The sequence below is a fragment of the Heterodontus francisci genome, chromosome 10 (assembly GCF_036365525.1).
Source record: "Heterodontus francisci isolate sHetFra1 chromosome 10, sHetFra1.hap1, whole genome shotgun sequence".
Lineage (NCBI taxonomy): Eukaryota > Metazoa > Chordata > Chondrichthyes > Heterodontiformes > Heterodontidae > Heterodontus > Heterodontus francisci.
In genome coordinates this window covers 4,123,570-4,141,856 of record NC_090380.1, presented here as the reverse complement: position 1 = coordinate 4,141,856, position 18,287 = coordinate 4,123,570, and positions in this window count along the sequence as shown.

The window sequence follows — 18,287 nt, the reverse complement described above, 5'->3', positions numbered from 1 at the left end:
AGAGAGTGTCAGAGAGTGATAGTGAGTGTCAGAGAGTGATAGTGAGTGTCTGAGAGTGTCAGAGAGTGTTAGTGAGTGTCAGAGAGTGTCAGAGAGTGTCAGAGATTGATAGAGAGTGTCAGAGAGTGTCAGAGAGTGTTAGTGAGTATCAGAGTGTGTCTGAGAGTGATAGAGAGTGTCAGAGAGTGTCAGTGAGTGATAGAGAGTGTCAGAGAGTGATAGAGAGAGTCAGAGGGTGACAGTGAGTGTCTGAGAGTGTCAGAGTGTTGTCAGACAGTGTCAGAGAGTGTCAGAGTGTGCCAGAGAGTGTCAGAGAGTGATAGAGTGTGATAGAGAGTGTCAGAGAGTGATAGTGAGAGTCTGAGAGTGTCTGAGAGTGTCTGAGATTGTCAGAGAGTAATAGTGAGTGTCAGAGAGTGTCAGAGAGTGTCAGAGAGTGTCAGAGGGAGATAGAGAGTGTCAGAGAGTGATAGTGAGTGTCAGACAGTGTCAGAGAGCGATAGAGAGTGTCAGAGAGCGTCAGAGTGTGTCAGAGAGTGATAGACAGTGTCAGAGAGTGAGAGAGAGTTTCAGAGAGTGATAGTGAGTGTCTGAGATTATCAGAGGGTGTCAGAGAGTGTCAGAGAGTGTCAGAGAGAGTCAGAGAGAGTCAGAGAGAGTCAGAGAGTGATAGACAGTGTCAGAGTGTGTTAGTGTGTGTCTGAGAGTGTCAGAGTGTGTCAGAGAGTGATATAGAGTGTCAGAGAGTGATAGAGAGTGTCAGAGAGTGATAGTGAGTGTCAGAGAGTGATAGTGAGTGTCAGAGAGAGATAGTGAGTGCCTGAGTGTGTCTGAGAGTGTCAGAGTGTGTCAGAGAGTGATATAGAGTGTCAGAGAGTGATAGAGAGTGTCATAGAGAGATGGAGAGTGTCAGAGAGTGATAGTGAGTGTCAGAGAGTGATAGTGAGTGTCAGAGAGTGTCAGAGAGTGATAGTGAGTGTCAGAGAGTGTCATAGAGAGATAGAGATTGTCAGAGAGTGTCTGAGAGTGTCAGAGAGTAATAGTGAGTGTCAGTGAGTGTCAGATAGTGTCAGAGAGAGATAGAGAGTGTCAGAGAGTGTCAGAGAGTGATAATGAGTGTCAGAGAGTGTCAGAGAGTGATAATGAGTGTCAGAGAGTGTCAGAGTGTGTCAGAGAGAGATAGAGACTGTCAGAGAGTGAAAGTGAGTGTCTGAGAGTGATAGTGAATGTCTGAGAGTGGCAGAGAGTGATAGAGAGTGTCAGAGAGAGATAGAGAGTGTCAGAGAGAGATAGAGAGTGTCAGAGAGCGATAGAGAGTGATAGAGAGTGTCAGAGAGTTTCAGAAAGAGACAGAGAGTTATAGAGAGTGTCAGAGAGTGTCAGAGAGTGATGGAGAGTGTCAGAGGGTGATAGTGAGTGTCAGAGAGTATCAGAGAGTGATAGTGAGTGTCAGAGAGTGTCAGAGAGTTATAGAGACTGTCAGAGAGTGATAGTGAGTTTATGCGAGTGTCAGAGAGTGTCAGAGAGTGATAGAGAGTGTCAGAGAGTGTCAGAGAGTGTTGAAGAGTGATAGTGAGTGTCAGAGAGTGTCAGAGAGTGATAGAGTGTGATAGAGACTGTCAGAGAGTGATAGTGAGTGTCTGAGAGTGTCAGAGAGTGTCAGAGAGTGTCAGAGAGCGATAGAGAGTGATAGAGAGGGTCAGAGAATGTCAGAGAGAGATAGAGAGTGTCAGAGAGTGATAGAGAGTGATGGAGAGTGTCACAGAGTGTCAGAGAGAGATAGAGAGTGTCAGAGAGTGATAGAGAGTGTCAGAGGGTGTCAGAGACTGTCAGAGAGTGTCAGAGAGTGTCAGAGATTGATAGTAAGTGTCTGAGAGCGTCAGAGAGTGTCAGAGAGTGTCAGAGAGCGATAGAGAGTGATACAGAGTGTCAGAGAGTTTCAGAGAGAGAGACAGAGAGTGCCAGAGAGTGATAGAGAGTGTCAGCGAGTGATAGTGAGTGTCAGAGAGTGTCAGAGAGAGATAGAGAGTGTCAGAGACTGTCAGAGAGTGATAATGAGTGTCAGAGAGTGTCAGAGAGTGTCAGAGAGAGATAGAGTGTCAGAGAGTGATAGAGTTTGGCAGAGAGTGTCAGAAAGTGTCAGAGAGCGATAGAGAGTGATAGAGAGAGTCAGAGAGTGTCAGAGAGAGAGATGGAGAGTGTCAGAGACTGATAGAGATTGTCAGAGAGTGTCAGAGAGTGTCAGAGAGTGATAGTGAGTGTCTGAGTGTGTCTGAGAGTGTCAGTTTGTGTCAGAGAGTGATAGTGAGTGGTAGAGAGTGATAGAGAGTGTCAGCGAGAGATAGTGAGTGTCAGAGAGTGTCAGAGAGTGTCAGAGAATTATAGAGAGTTTCAGAGTGTGTCTGAGAGTGTCAGTTTGTGTCAGAGAGTGATAGACAGTGGTAGAGAGTGATAGAGAGTGTCAGCGAGTGATAGTGAGTGTCAGAGAGTGTCAGAGAGAGATAGAGAGTGTCAGAGAGTGTCAGAGAGTGATAATGAGTGTCAGAGAGTGTCAGAGAGTGTCAGAGAGAGATAGAGAGTGTCAGAGAGTGTCAGAGTGTGTCAGAGAGTGATAATGAGTGTCAGATAGTATCAGAGAGAGAGAGAGAGTGTCAGAGAGTGATAGTGAGTGTCTGAGAGTGATAGTGAGTGTCAGAGAGTGTCAGAGAGAGATAGTGAGTGCCTGAGTGTGTCTGAGAGTGTCAGAGTGTGTCAGAGAGTGATATAGAGTGTCAGAGAGTGATAGAGAGTGTCATAGAGAGATGGAGAGTGTCAGAGAGTGATAGTGAGTGTCAGAGAGTGATAGTGAGTGTCAGAGAGTGTCAGAGAGTGATAGTGAGTGTCAGAGAGTGTCATAGAGAGATAGAGATTGTCAGAGAGTGTCTGAGAGTGTCAGAGAGTGATAGTGAGTGTCAGTGAGTGTCAGAGAGTGTCAGAGAGAGATAGAGAGTGTCAGAGAGTGTCAGAGAGTGATAATGAGTGTCAGAGAGTGTCAGAGAGTGATAATGAGTGTCAGAGAGTGTCAGAGTGTGTCAGAGAGAGATAGAGACTGTCAGAGAGTGAAAGTGAGTGTCTGAGAGTGATAGTGAATGTCTGAGAGTGGCAGAGAGTGATAGAGAGTGTCAGAGAGAGATAGAGAGTGTCAGAGAGAGATAGAGAGTGTCAGAGAGCGATAGAGAGTGATAGAGAGTGTCAGAGAGTTTCAGAAAGAGACAGAGAGTTATAGAGAGTGTCAGAGAGTGTCAGAGAGTGATGGAGAGTGTCAGAGGGTGATAGTGAGTGTCAGAGAGTGTCAGAGAGTTATAGAGACTGTCAGAGAGTGATAGTGAGTTTATGCGAGTGTCAGAGAGTGTCAGAGAGTGATAGAGAGTGTCAGAGAGTGTCAGAGAGTGTTGAAGAGTGATAGTGAGTGTCAGAGAGTGTCAGAGAGTGATAGAGTGTGATAGAGACTGTCAGAGAGTGATAGTGAGTGTCTGAGAGTGTCAGAGAGTGTCAGAGAGTGTCAGAGAGCGATAGAGAGTGATAGAGAGGGTCAGAGAATGTCAGAGAGAGATAGAGAGTGTCAGAGAGTGATAGAGAGTGATGGAGAGTGTCACAGAGTGTCAGAGAGAGATAGAGAGTGTCAGAGAGTGATAGAGAGTGTCAGAGGGTGTCAGAGACTGTCAGAGAGTGTCAGAGAGTGTCAGAGATTGATAGTAAGTGTCTGAGAGCGTCAGAGAGTGTCAGAGAGTGTCAGAGAGCGATAGAGAGTGATACAGAGTGTCAGAGAGTTTCAGAGAGAGAGACAGAGAGTGCCAGAGAGTGATAGAGAGTGTCAGCGAGTGATAGTGAGTGTCAGAGAGTGTCAGAGAGAGATAGAGAGTGTCAGAGACTGTCAGAGAGTGATAATGAGTGTCAGAGAGTGTCAGAGAGTGTCAGAGAGAGATAGAGTGTCAGAGAGTGATAGAGTTTGGCAGAGAGTGTCAGAAAGTGTCAGAGAGCGATAGAGAGTGATAGAGAGAGTCAGAGAGTGTCAGAGAGAGAGATGGAGAGTGTCAGAGACTGATAGAGATTGTCAGAGAGTGTCAGAGAGTGTCAGAGAGTGATAGTGAGTGTCTGAGTGTGTCTGAGAGTGTCAGTTTGTGTCAGAGAGTGATAGTGAGTGGTAGAGAGTGATAGAGAGTGTCAGCGAGAGATAGTGAGTGTCAGAGAGTGTCAGAGAGTGTCAGAGAATTATAGAGAGTTTCAGAGTGTGTCTGAGAGTGTCAGTTTGTGTCAGAGAGTGATAGACAGTGGTAGAGAGTGATAGAGAGTGTCAGCGAGTGATAGTGAGTGTCAGAGAGTGTCAGAGAGAGATAGAGAGTGTCAGAGAGTGTCAGAGAGTGATAATGAGTGTCAGAGAGTGTCAGAGAGTGTCAGAGAGAGATAGAGAGTGTCAGAGAGTGTCAGAGTGTGTCAGAGAGTGATAATGAGTGTCAGAGAGTATCAGAGAGAGAGAGAGAGTGTCAGAGAGTGATAGTGAGTGTCTGAGAGTGTCAGAGAGTGTCAGAGAGCGATAGAGAGTGATAGAGAGAGTCAGAGAATGTCAGAGAGAGATGGAGAGTGTCAGAGAGTGATAGAGATTGTCACAGAGTGTCAGAGAGTGTCAGAGAGTGATAGTGAGTGTCTGAGTGTGTCTGAGAGTGTCAGTTTGTGTCAGAGAGTGATAGACAGTGTCAGAGAGTGATAGTGCGTGTCTGAGAGTGTCAGAGAGTGATAGTGAGTGTCAGAGAGTATCAGATAGTGATAGTGAGTGTCTGAGATTGTCAGAGGGTGTCAGAGAGTGTCAGAGAGTGTCAGAGAGAGTCAGAGAGAGTCAGAGAGTGATAGACAGTGTCAGAGTGTGTTAGTGTGTGTCTGAGAGTGTCAGAGTGTGTCAGAGAGTGATATAGAGTGTCAGAGAGTGATAGAGAGTGTCAGAGAGTGATAGTGAGTGTCAGAGAGTGATAGTGAGTGTCAGAGAGAGACAGTGAGTGCCTGAGTGTGTCTGAGAGTGTCAGAGTGTGTCAAAGAGTTTCAGAGAACTATAGAGAGTGTCAGTGTGTGCCAGGGAGTGTCAGAGAGTGATAGAGATTGTCAGAGAGTGTCAGAGAGTGTCAGTGAGTGTCAGAGAGTGATACTGAGTGTCTGAGTGTGTCTGAGAGTGTCAGTTTGTGTCAGAGAGTGATAGAGAGTGGTAGAGAGTGGTAGAGAGTGATAGAGAGTGTCAGCGAGTGATAGTGATTTTCAGAGAGTGTCAGAGAGTGTCAGAGAGCGATAGAGAGTGTCAGAGAGTGATAATGAGTGTCAGAGAGTGTCAGAGAGTGTCAGAGAGAGATAGAGAGTGTCAGAGAGTGTCAGAGAGTGTCAGAGAGTGATAATGAGTGTCAGAGAGTGTCAGAGAGTGATAATGAGTGTCAGAGAGTGTCAGAGTGTGTCAGAGAGAGATAGAGAGTGTCAGAGAGTGATAGTGAGTGTCTGAGAGTGATAGTGAGTGTCTGAGAGTGGCAGAGAGTGATAGAGAGTGTCAGAGAGTGTGAGAGAGTGTCAGAGAGAGATAGAGAGTGTCAGAGAGAGATAGAGAGTGTCAGAGAGAGATAGAGAGTGTCAGAGAGCGATAGAGAGAGATAGAGAGTGTCAGAGAGTGTCAGAGAGAGATAGAGAGTGTCAGAGAGGGATACTGATTCTCTGGGAGTGTCACAGAATGTCAGAGAGCGATAGAGAGTGATAGAGAGTGTCAGAGAGTTTCAGAAAGAGATAGAGAGTTATAGAGAGTGTCAGAGAGTGTCAGAGAGTGATGGAGAGTGTCAGAGGGTGATAGTGAGTGTCAGAGAGTATCAGAGAATAATAGTGAGTGTCAGAGAGTGTCAGAGAGTTATAGAGACATTCAGAGAGTGATAGTGAGTTTCTGCGAGTGTCAGAGAGTGTCAGAGAGAGAGAGAGAGAGTGTCAGAGAGTGATAGAGAGTGTCAGAGAGTGATAGAGAGTGTCAGAGAGTGTCAGAGAGTGTCAGAGAGTGATAGTGAGTGTCAGAGAGTGTCAGAGAGTGATAGAGACTGTCAGAGAGTGATAGTGTCAGAGAGTGTCAGAGAGCGATAGAGAGTGATAGAGAGTGATAGAGAGTGTCAGAGAATGTAAGAGAGAGATAGAGAGTGTCAGAGAGTGATAGAGAGTGATGGAGAGTGTCACAGAGTGTCAGAGAGAGATAGAGAGTGTCAGAGAGTGATAGAGAGTGTCAGAGAGTGTCAGAGAGTGAAAGTAAGTGTCTGAGAGTGTCTGAGAGTGTCAGAGTGTGTCAGAGAGTGATAGAGAGTGTCAGAGGGTGTCAGAGACTGTCAGAGAGTGTCAGAGAGTGTCAGAGAGTGTCAGAGAGTGTCAGAGAGAGATAGAGAGTGTCAGAGATTGATAGTAAGTGTCTGAGAGCGTCAGAGAGTGTCAGAGTGCGATAGAGAGTGATACAGAGTGTCAGAGAGTTTCAGAGAGAGAGACAGAGAGTGCCAGAGAGTGATAGAGAGTGTCAGCGAGTGATAGTGAGTGTCAGAGAGTGTCAGAGAGAGATAGAGAGTGTCAGAGACTGTCAGAGAGTGATAATGAGTGTCAGAGAGTGTCAGAGAGTGTCAGAGAGAGATAGAGTGTCAGAGACTGATAGAGTTTGGCAGAGTGTCAGAGAGTGTCAGAGAGCGATAGAGAGTGATAGAGAGAGTCAGAGAGTGTCAGAGAGAGATGGAGAGTGTCAGAGACTGATAGAGATTGTCAGAGAGTGTCAGAGAGTGTGAGAGAGTGTCAGAGAGAGATAGAGAGTGTCAGAGAGAGATAGAGAGTGTCAGAGAGAGATAGAGAGTGTCAGAGAGCGATAGAGAGTGATAGAGAGTGTCAGAGAGAGAGATAGAGAGCGTCAGAGAGGGATACTGATTCTCTGGGAGTTTCAGAGAGTGTCAGAGAGCGATAGAGAGTGATAGAGAGTGTCAGAGAGTTTCAGAAAGAAATAGAGAGTTATAGAGAGTGTCAGAGAGTATCAGAGAGTGATAGTGAGTGTCAGAGAGTGTCAGAGAGTTATAGAGAATTTCAGAGAGTGATAGTGAGTTTCTGCGAGTGTCAGAGAGTGTCAGAGAGAGAGACAGAGTGTCAGAGAGTGATAGAGAGTGTCAGAGAGTGATGGAGAGTGTCACAGAGTGTCAGAGAGAGATAGAGAGTGTCAGAGACTGATAGAGAGTGTCAGAGAGTGTCAGAGAGTGAAAGTAAGTGTCTGAGAGTGTCTGAGAGTGTCAGAGTGTGTCAGAGAGTGATAGAGAGTGTCAGAGGGTGTCAGAGACTGTCAGAGAGTGTCAGAGAGTGTCAGAGAGAGATCGAGAGTGTCAGAGATTGATAGTAAGTGTCTGAGAGTGTCAGAGTGCGATAGAGAGTGATACAGAGTGTCAGAGAGTTTCAGAGAGAGAGACAGAGAGTGCCAGAGAGTGATAGAGAGTGTCAGCGAGTGATAGTGAGTGTCAGAGAGTGTCAGAGAGAGGTAGAGAGTGTCAGAGACTGTCAGAGAGTGATAATGAGTGTCAGAGAGTGTCAGAGAGTGTCAGAGAGAGATAGAGTGTCAGAGAGTGATAGAGATTGGCAGAGAGTGTCAGAGAGTGTCAGAGAGCGATAGAGAGTGATAGAGAGAGTCAGAGAGTGTCAGAGAGAGATGGAGAGTGTCAGAGACTGATAGAGATTGTCAGAGAGTGTCAGAGAGTGTCAGAGAGTGTCAGAGAGTGTCAGAGAGTGATAGTGAGTGTCTGAGTGTGTCTGAGAGTGTCAGTTTGTGTCAGAGAGTGATAGAGAGTGTTAGAGAGTGATAGAGAGTGTGAGAGGGTGTCAGAGAGTGTCAGAGAATTTATAGAGAGTGATAGAGAGTGATAGAGAGTGTCAGAGAGTGATAGGGAGTGTCAGAGAGTGATAGGGAGTGTCAGAGAGTGATATTGAGTGTCAGAGAGTATCAGATAGCGATAGTGAGTGTCTGAGAGTGTCTGAGATTGTCAGAGAGTGTCAGAGAGTGTCAGAGAGTGATAGAGAGTGTCAGAGAGTTATAGAGAGTGCCAGAGAGTATCAGAGAGAGATAGAGAGTTTCAGAGAGTGATAGTGAGTGTCTGAGAGTGTCTGAGATTGTCAGAGAGTGTCAGAGAGAGTCAGAGAGTGTCAGAGAGAGTCAGAGAGTGTCAGAGAGTGTCAGAGAGTGTCAGAAAGTGATAGTGAGTGTCTGAGAGTGTCAGAGAGTGATAGTGAGTGTCTGAGAGTGTCAGAGAGTGATAATGAGTGTCAGAGAGTGTCAGAGAGAGATAGAGAGTGTCAGAGAGTGTCAGAGAGTGTCAGAGAGATATAGAGTGTGTCAGAGAGTGATCGAGAGAGTCAGAGAGTGATAGAGAGTGTCAGAGAGTGATAGAGAGTGTCAGAGAGTGATAGTGAGTGTCAGAGAGTGTCAGAGAGTGATAGAGAGTGTCAGAGTGTGATAGTGAATGTCAGAGAGTGGCAGAGAGTGATAGAGAGTGTGAGAGAGTGTCAGAGAGAGATAGAGAGTGTCAGAGAGATACAGAGAGTGTCAGAGGGTGTTAGTGAGTGTCAGAGAGTGTTAGAGAGAGTCAGAGAGAGATAGAGATTGTCAGAGAGTGACAGTGAGTGTCTGAGAGTGTCAGAGAGATATAGAGAGTGTCAGAGAGAGATAGTGTCAGACAGTGATAGTGAGTGTCTTAGAGTGTCAGAGAGTGTCAGAGAGTGTCAGAGAGTGTCAGAGAGAGATAGTGAGTGTCAGAGAGTGATAGTGAGTGTCAGAGAGTGTCAGAGAGTGTCAGAGAGTGATAGAGAGTGTCAGAGAGTGTCAGAGAGTGTCAGAGAGATATAGAGTGTGTCAGAGAGTGATCGAGAGAGTCAGAGAGTGATAGAGAGTGTCAGAGAGTGATAATGAGTGTCAGAGAGTGATAGTGAGTGTCAGAGAGTGTCAGAGAGTGTCAAAGAGTGATAGAGAGTGTCAGAGTGTGATAGTGAATGTCAGAGAGTGGCAGAGAGTGATAGAGAGTGTGAGAGATGTCAGAGAGTGATAGAGAGTGTCAGAGAGATATAGAGATTGTCAGAGAGTGACAGTGAGTGTCTGAGAGTGTCAGAGAGATATAGAGTGTGTCAGAGAGAGATAGAGAGTGTCAGACAGTGATAGCGAGTGTCTGAGAGTGTCAGAGAGTGTCAGAGAGTGTCAGAGAGTGACAGAGAGTGTCAGAGAGTGTCAGAGAGTGTCAGAGAGATATAGAGTGTGTCAGAGAGTGATCGAGAGAGTCAGAGAGTGTTAGAGAGAGTCAGAGAGAGATAGAGATTGTCAGAGAGTGACAGTGAGTGTCTGAGAGCGAGAGAGAGTGATAGAGAGTGTCAGAGAGTGTTAGAGAGAGTCAGAGAGAGATAGAGATTGTCAGAGAGTGACAGTGAGTGTCTGAGAGTGTCAGAGAGATATAGAGTGTGTCAGAGAGAGATAGAGAGTGTCAGACAGTGATAGCGAGTGTCTGAGAGTGTCAGAGAGTGTCAGAGAGTGTCAGAGAGTGACAGAGAGTGTCAGAGAGTGTCAGAGAGTGTCAGAGAGATATAGAGTGTGTCAGAGAGTGATCGAGAGAGTCAGAGAGTGATAGAGAGTGTCAGAGAGAGATAGTGAGTGTCAGAGAGTGATAGTGAGTGTCAGAGAGTGTCAGAGAGTGATTGAGAGTGTCAGAGTGTGATAGTGAGTGTCAGAGAGTGGCAGAGAGTGATAGAGAGTGTCAGAGAGTGTGAGAGATTGTCAGAGAGTAATAGTGAGCGTCAGAGAGTGTCAGAGAGTGTCAGAGAGAGATAGAGAGTGTCAGAGAGTGATAGTGAGTGTCAGAGAGTGTCAGAGAGTGTCAGAGAGTGTCAGAGAGTGTCAGAGAGTGTCAGCGGGAGATAAAGAGTGTCAGAGAGTGATAGTGAGTGTCAGACAGTGTCAGAGAGCGATGGAGAGTGATAAAGAGTGTCAGAGAGTGTCAGAGAGTGATAGTGAGTGTCAGAGAGTATCAGATAGTGATAGTGAGTGTCTGAGAGTGTCTGAGATTGTCAGAGAGTGTCAGAGAGTGTCAGAGAGTGTCAGAGAGAGTCAGAGAGTGTCAGAGAGTGATAGATAGTGTCAGAGTGTATCAGAGAGTGATAGTTAGTGTCAGAGAGTGATAGTGAGTGTCTGAGATTTTCAGAGAGTGTCAGAGAGTGATAGAGAGTGTCAGAGAGTGTCAGAGAGTGTCAGAGAGAGTCAGAGAGAGTCAGAGAGAGTCAGAGAGAGTCAGAGAGTGATAGACAGTGTCAGAGAGTGATAGTGCGTGTCTGAGAGTGTCAGAGAGTGATAGTGAGTGTCAGAGAGTATCAGATAGTGATAGTGAGTGTCTGAGATTGTCAGAGGGTGTCAGAGAGTGTCAGAGAGAGTCAGAGAGAGTCAGAGAGAGTCAGAGAGAGTCAGAGAGTGATGGACAGTGTCAGAGTGTGTTAGTGTGTGTCTGAGAGTGTCAGAGTGTGTCAGAGAGTGATATAGAGTGTCAGAGAGTGATAGAGAGTGTCAGAGAGTGATAGTGAGTGTCAGAGAGTGATAGTGAGTGTCAGAGAGAGATAGTGAGTGTCAGAGTGTGTCTGAGAGTGTCAGAGTGTGTCAAAGAGTGATAGTGAGTGTCAGAGTGTGATAGAGAATGTCAGAGAGTGATAGTGAGTCTCAGAGAGTAATAGTGAGTGTCAGAGAGTGATAGTGAGTGTCTGAGAGTGCCAGCGAGTGATAGAGAGTGTCAGAGAGTTATAGAGACTGCCAGAGAGTGATAGTGTTTCTGAGAGTGTCAGAGAGTGTCAGTGAGTGTCAGAGAGAAATAGAGAGTTACAGAGAGCGATAGAGAGTGTCAGAGAGTGTCAGAGAGTGTCAGAGAGTGATAGTGAGTGTCAGAGAGAGATAGAGAGTGTCAGAGAGTGTCAGAGAGTGATAATGAGTGTCAGAGAGTGTCAGAGAGAGATAGTGATTGTCAGAGAGTGATAGTGAGTGTCTGAGAGTGTCAGAGAGCGACAGAGAGTGATAGAGAGAGTCAGAGAGTGTCAGAGAGAGATGGAGAGTGTCAGAGAGTGATAGAGATTGTCAGAGACTGTCAGAGAGTGTCAGAGAGTGATAGTGAGTGTCTGAGTGTGTCTGAGAGTGTCAGAGTGTGTCAGAGAGTGATAGTGAGTGATAGAGATTGTCAGAGGGTGTCATAGAGTGTCAGAGAGTTATAGAGAGTGTCAGAGAGTGCCAGAGAGTGTCAGAGAGTGATAGAGAGTGATAGAGAGTGATAGAGAGTGTCAGAGAGTGATCGTGAATGTCTGAGAGTGTCTGAGAATGTCTGAGATTGTCAGAGTGTGTCAGAGTGTGTCAGAGAGTGATAGAGATTGTCAGAGAGTGATAGGGAGTGTCAGAGAGTGATAGTGAGTGTCAGAGAGTATCAGATAGCGATAGTGAGTGTCTGAGAGTGTCTGAGATTGTCAGAGAGTGATAGTGAGTGTCTGAGAGTGTCAGAGAGTGTCAGAGAGTGAGAGTGAGTGTCAGAGTGTCAGAGAGTGTTAGTGAGTATCAGAGTGTGTCAGAGAGTGATAGAGAGTGTCAGAGAGTGTCAGTGAGTGATAGAGAGTGTCAGAGAGTGAGAGAGAGTGTCAGAGGGTGACAGTGAGTGTCTGAGAGTGTCAGAGAGTGTCAGAGTGTGCCAGAGAGTGTCAGAGAGTGATAGTGAGTGTCTGAGAGTGTCTGAGAGTGTCTCAGATTGTCAGAGAGCAATAGTGAGTGTCAGAGAGAGTCAGAGAGTGTCAGAGAGAGATAGAGAGTGTCAGAGAGTGATAGTGGTTGTCAGAGAGTGTCAGAGAGTGATAGAGAGTGTCAGAGAGTGTCAGAGAGTGTCAGAGGGAGATAGAGAGTGTCAGAGAGTGATAGTGACTGTCAGACAGTGTCAGAGAGCGATAGAGAGTGATAAAGAGTGTCAGAGAGTGTCAGAGAGTAATAGAGAGTGTCAGAGAGCGTCAGAGTGTGTCAGAGAGTGACAGACAGTGTCAGAGAGTGATAGAGAGTTTCTGAGAGTGATAGTGAGTGTCAGAGAGTATCAGATAGTGATAGTGAGTGTCTGAGATTGTCAGAGATTGTCAGAGGGTGTCTGAGAGTGTCAGAGAGTGTCAGAGAGTGTCAGAGAGAGTCAGAGAGAGTCAGAGAGAGTCAGAGGGAGTCAGAGAGTGATAGACAGTGTCAGAGTGTGTTAGTGTGTGTCTGAGAGTGTCAGAGTGTGTCAGAGAGTGATATAGAGTGTCAGAGAGTGATAGAGAGTGTCAGAGAGTGATAGTGAGTGTCAGAGAGTGATAGTGATTGTCAGAGAGTGATAGTGAGTGCCTGAGTGTGTCAGAGAGTGTCAGAGAGTGGCAGAGAGTGTCAGAGAGTGAAAGAGTGTGTCAGGGAGAGATAGTGAGTGTCTGAGAGTGTCAGAGAGTGATAGTGAGTGCCTGAGAGTGTCTGAGAGTGTCAGAGTGTGTCAGAGAGTGATAGAGAGTGTCAGAGAGTGATAGTGAGTGTCAGAGAGTGGTAGTGAGTGTCAGAGAGTGATAGTGAGTGTCTGAGAGTGTCAGAGAGTGTTAGTGAGTGTGAGAGAGTTTCAGAGAGTGTCAGAGATTGATAGAGAGTGTCAGAGGGTGAAAGTGAGTGTCTGAGAGTGTCAGAGAGTGTCAGAGAGTGATAGTGAGTGTCAGAGAGTGTCAGAGAGTGTCAGAGAGTGATAGAGAGTGATCGAGATTGTCAGAGAGTGTCGGAGAGTGTCAGAGAGTGATAGAGAGTGTCAGAGAGCGTCAGAGTGTGTCAGAGAGTGATAGACAGTGTCAGAGTGTGATAGAGAGTTTCAGAGAGTGATAGTGAGTGTCAGAGAGTATCAGATAGTGATAGTGAGTGTCTGAGAGTGTCTGAGAGTGTCAGAGAGTGATAGTGAGTGTCAGAGAGTGTCAGAGAGTGTCAGAGAGTATCAGAGTGTGTCAGAGAGTGATAGAGAGTGATATAGAGTGTCAGAGAGTGTCAGAGAGTGTCAGAGAGTGATAGAGAGTGTCAGAGGGTGACAGTGAGTGTCTGAGAGTGTCAGAGAGTGTCAGAGAGTGATAGAGAGTGTCAGAGTGTTGTCAGACAGTGTCAGAGAGTGTCAGAGTGTGCCAGAGAGTGTCAGAGAGTGATAGAGTGTGATAGAGTGTCAGAGAGTGATAGTGAGTGTCAGAGAGTGTCAGAGAGTGTCAGAGGGAGATAGAGAGAGTCAGAGAGTGATAGAGAGTGTCAGAGGGTGACAGTGAGTGTCTGAGAGTGTCAGAGAGTGATAGAGAGTGTCAGAGTGTTGTCAGACAGTGTCAGAGAGTGTCAGAGTGTGCCAGAGAGTGTCAGAGAATGATAGAGTGTGATAGAGAGTGTCAGAGAGTGACAGTGAGTGTCTGAGAGTGTCTGAGATTGTCAGAGAGTGTCAGAGAGAGACAGAGAGTGTCAGAGAGTGATAGTGAGTGTCAGTGAGTGTCCGAGAGTGTCAGAGAGCCATAGAGAGTGATAAAGAGTGTCAGAGAGTGATAGAGAGTGTCAGAGAGCGTCAGAGTGTGTCAGAGAGTGATAGACAGTGTCAGAGAGTGATAGAGAGTTTCAGAGAGTGATAGTGAGTGTCAGAGAGTGATAGCGAGTGTCTGAGAGTGATAGTGAGTGTCTGAGAGTGTCAGAGTGTGTCAGAGAGTGATATAGAGTGTCAGAGAGTGATAGAGAGTGTCAGAGAGTGATAGTGAGTGTCAGAGAGTGATAGTGAGTGTCAGAGAGTGTCAGAGAGTGATAGAGAGTGTCAGAGAGTGTCAGAGAGTGTCAGAGGGAGATAGAGAGTGTCATAGAGTGATAGTGAGTGTCAGAGAGTGTCAGAGAGCGATAGAGATTGATAAAGAGTGTCAGAGAGTGTCAGAGAGTGATAGAGAGTGTCAGAGAGCGTCAGAGTGTGTCAGAGAGTGATAGACAGTGTCTGAGAGTGTCTGAGAGTGTCAGAGAGTGATAGTGAGTGTCAGAGAGTGTCAGAGTGTGTTAGTGAGTATCAGAGTGTGTCAGAGAGTGTCAGAGAGTGATAGTGAGTGTCAGAGAGTGTTAGTGAGTATCAGAGTGTGTCAGAGGGTGACAGTGAGTGTCAGAGAGTGTCAGAGAGTGTCAGAGAGTGATAGAGAGTGACAGAGAGTGACAGAGAGTGTCAGAGAGTGTCAGAGAGTGTCAGAGTGTTGTCAGACAGTGTCAGAGAGTGTCAGAGTGTGCCAGAGAGTGTCAGAGAGTGATAGAGTGTGATAGAGAGTGCCAGAGAGTGATAGTGAGTGTCTGAGAGTGTCTGAGATTGTCAGAGAGTAATAGTGAGTGTCAGAGAGTGTCAGAGAGTGTCAGAGAGAGATAGAGAGTGTCAGAGAGTGATAGTGAGTGTCAGAGAGTGTCAGAGAGTGATAGAGAGTGTCAGAGAGTGTCAGAGATTGTCAGAGAGTGTCAGAGAGTGTCAGAGGGAGATAGAGAGTGTCAGAGAGTGACAGTGAGTGTCAGAGTGTGTCAGAGTGTTGTCAGACAGTGTCAGAGTGTGTCAGAGAGTGATATAGAGTGTCAGAGAGTGATAGTGAGTGTCAGAGAGTGATAGTGAGTGTCAGAGTGTGATAGCGAGTGTCGGAGAGTGTCAGAGAGTGTCAGAGAATGGTAGAGAGTGTCAGAGAGTGAAAGAGAGTGTCAGAGAGTGATAGTGAGTGTCTGAGAGTGTCAGAGAGTGTCAGAGAGTGTCAGACTGTGTCAGAGTGTGTCAGAGTGTGTCAGAGTGTGTCAGAGAGTGATAGAGAGTGTCAGAGTGTGATAGAGAGTGTCAGAGAGTGATAGTGTGTCTCAGAGAGTGATAGTGAGTGTCAGAGAGTGATAGTGAGTGATAGTGAGTGTCTGAGAGTGTCAGAGACTGTCAGAGAGTGATAGAGAGTGTCTGAGAGTGATAGAGAGTGTCAGAGAGTGTCAGAGAGTGATAGTGAGTGCCTGAGAGTGTCAGAGTGTGTCAGAGAGTGATAGTGAGTGTCAGAGAGTGATAGTGAGTGTCTGAGAGTGATAGTGAGTGTCAGAGAGTGATAGTGAGTGTCTGAGAGTGATAGTGAGGGTCAGAGAGTGTCAGAGAGTGATAGAGAGTGACAGAGAGTGTCAGAGAGTGTCAGAGTGTTGTCAGAGTGTTGTCAGACAGTGTCAGAGAGTGTCAGAGTGTGCCAGAGAGTGTCAGAGAGTGATAGAGTGTGATAGAGAGTGTCAGAGAGTGATAGTGAGTGTCTGAGAGTGTCTGAGATTGTCAGAGAGTAATAGTGAGTGTCAGAGAGTCTCAGAGAGTGTCAGAGAGTGTCAGAGAGTGTCAGAGAGTGTCAGAGAGAGATAGAGAGTGTCAGAGAGTGATAGCGAGTGTCAGAGAGTGTCAGAGAGAGATAGAGAGTGTCAGAGAGTGATAGCGAGTGTCAGAGAGTGTCAGAGAGTGTCAGAGAGTGTCAGAGAGTGTCAGACGGAGATAGAGAGTGTCAGAGCGTGATCGTGAGTGTCAGAGAGTGTCAGAGAGCGACAGAGAGTGATAAAGAGTTTCAGAGAGTGATAGAGAGTGTCAGAGAGCGTCAGAGTGTGTCAGAGAGTGATAGACAGTGTCAGAGAGTGATAGAGAGTTTCGGAGAGTGATAGTGAGTGTCAGAGAGTATCAGATAGTGATAGTGAGTGTCTGAGATTGTCAGAGAGTGTCAGAGAGTGTCAGAGAGAGTCAGAGAGAGTCAGAGAGAGTCAGAGAGTGATAGACAGTGTCAGAGTGTGATAGTGTGTGTCTGAGAGTGTCAGAGTGTGTCAGAGAGTGATAGAGAGTGTCAGAGAGTGATAGAGAGTGTCAGAGAGTGATAGTGAGTGTCAGAGAGTGATAGTGAGTGTCTGAGATTGTCAGAGAGTGTCAGAGAGTGTCAGAGAGTGTCAGAGAGATTCAGAGAGAGTCAGAGAGTGATAGACAGTGTCAGAGTGTGATAGTGTGTGTCTGAGAGTGTCAGAGTGTGTCAGAGAGTGATAGTGAGTGTCAGAGAGTGATAGTGAGTGTCAGAGAGTGATAGTGAGTGTTTGAGAGTGTCAGAGAGAGATAGAGAGTGTCAGAGGGTGATAGTGAGTGTCAGAGAGTGTCAGAGAGTGATAGAGAGTGTCAGAGACTGTCAGAGAGTGTCAGAGAGTGTCAGAGAGTGTCAGTGGGAGATAGAGAGTGTCAGAGAGTGATAGTGAGTGTCAGAGAGTGTCAGAGAGCGATAGAGAGTGATAAAGAGTAATAAAGAGTGTCAGAGAGTGATAGAGAGTGTCAGAGAGCGTCAGAGAGCGTCAGAGTGTGTCAGAGAGTGATAGACAGTGTCAGAGAGTGATAGAGAGTTTCAGAGAGTGATAGTGAGTGTCAGAGAGTATCAGATAGTGATAGTGAGTGTCTGAGAGTGTCAGAGAGTGATAGTGAGTGTCAGAGAGTGTCAGAGAGTGTTAATGAGTATCAGAGTGTGTCAGAGAGTGATAGACAGTGATAGAGAGTGTCAGAGAGTGTCAGAGAGTGTCAGAGAGTGTCAGTGAGTGATAGAGAATGATAGAGAGTGTCAGAGAGTGATAGAGAGTGTCAGAGGGTGACAGTGAGTGTCAGAGAGTGATAGAGAGTGACAGAGAGTGTCAGAGAGTGTCAGAGAGTGTCAGAGTGTTGTCAGACAGTGTCAGAGAGTGTCAGAGTGTGCCAGAGTTTGCCAGAGATTGTCAGAGAGTGATAGAGTGTGATAGAGAGTGTCAGAGAGTGATAGTGAGTGTCTGAGAGTGTCTGAGAGTGTCTGAAATTGTCAGAGAGTAATAGTGAGTGTCAGAGAGTGTCAGAGAATGTCAGAGAGAGATAGAGAGTGTCAGAGAGTGATAGTGAGTGTCAGAGAGTGATAGTGAGTGTCAGAGAGTGTCAGAGAGTGTCAGAGAGTGTCAGAGGGAGATAGAGAGTGTCAGAGGGAGATAGAGAGTGTCAGAGAGTGATCGTGAGTGTCCAAGAGTGTCAGAGAGCGATAGAGAGTGATAAAGAGTGTCAGAGAGTGATAGAGAGTGTCATAGACTGATAGTGAGTGTCAGAGAGTGTCAGAGAGCCATAGAGAGTGATAAAGAGTGTCAGAGAGTGTCAGAGAGTGATAGAGAGTGTCAGAGAGCGTCAGAGTGTGTCAGAGAGTGTCAGAGAGTGTCAGAGGGAGATAGAGAGTGTCATAGAGTGATAGTGAGTGTCAGAGAGTGTCAGAGAGCAATAGAGAGTGATAAAGAGTGTCAGAGAGTGTCAGAGAGTGATAGAGAGTGTCAGAGAGTGATAGTGAGTGTCAGAGAGTGATAGTGAGTGTCTGAGAGTGATAGTGAGTGTCTGAGACTGTCAGAGTGTGTCAGAGAGTGAAATAGAGTGTCAGAGAGTGATAGAGAGTGTCAGAGAGTGATAGTGAGTGTCAGAGAGTGTCAGAGAGTGATAGAGAGTGTCAGAGAGTGTCAGAGATTGTCAGAGAGTGTCAGAGAGTGTCAGAGGGAGATAGAGAGTGTCAGAGAGTGACAGTGAGTGTCAGAGTGTGTCAGAGTGTTGTCAGACAGTGTCAGAGTGTGTCAGAGAGTGATATAGAGTGTCAGAGAGTGATAGTGAGTGTCAGAGAGTGATAGTGAGTGTCAGAGTGTGATAGCGAGTGTCGGAGAGTGTCAGAGAGTGTCAGAGAATGGTAGAGAGTGTCAGAGAGTGAAAGAGAGTGTCAGAGAGTGATAGTGAGTGTCTGAGAGTGTCAGAGAGTGTCAGAGAGTGTCAGACTGTGTCAGAGTGTGTCAGAGTGTGTCAGAGTGTGTCAGAGAGTGATAGAGAGTGTCAGAGTGTGATAGAGAGTGTCAGAGAGTGATAGTGTGTCTCAGAGAGTGATAGTGAGTGTCAGAGAGTGATAGTGAGTGATAGTGAGTGTCTGAGAGTGTCAGAGACTGTCAGAGAGTGATAGAGAGTGTCTGAGAGTGATAGAGAGTGTCAGAGAGTGTCAGAGAGTGATAGTGAGTGCCTGAGAGTGTCAGAGTGTGTCAGAGAGTGATAGTGAGTGTCAGAGAGTGATAGTGAGTGTCTGAGAGTGATAGTGAGTGTCAGAGAGTGATAGTGAGTGTCTGAGAGTGATAGTGAGGGTCAGAGAGTGTCAGAGAGTGATAGAGAGTGACAGAGAGTGTCAGAGAG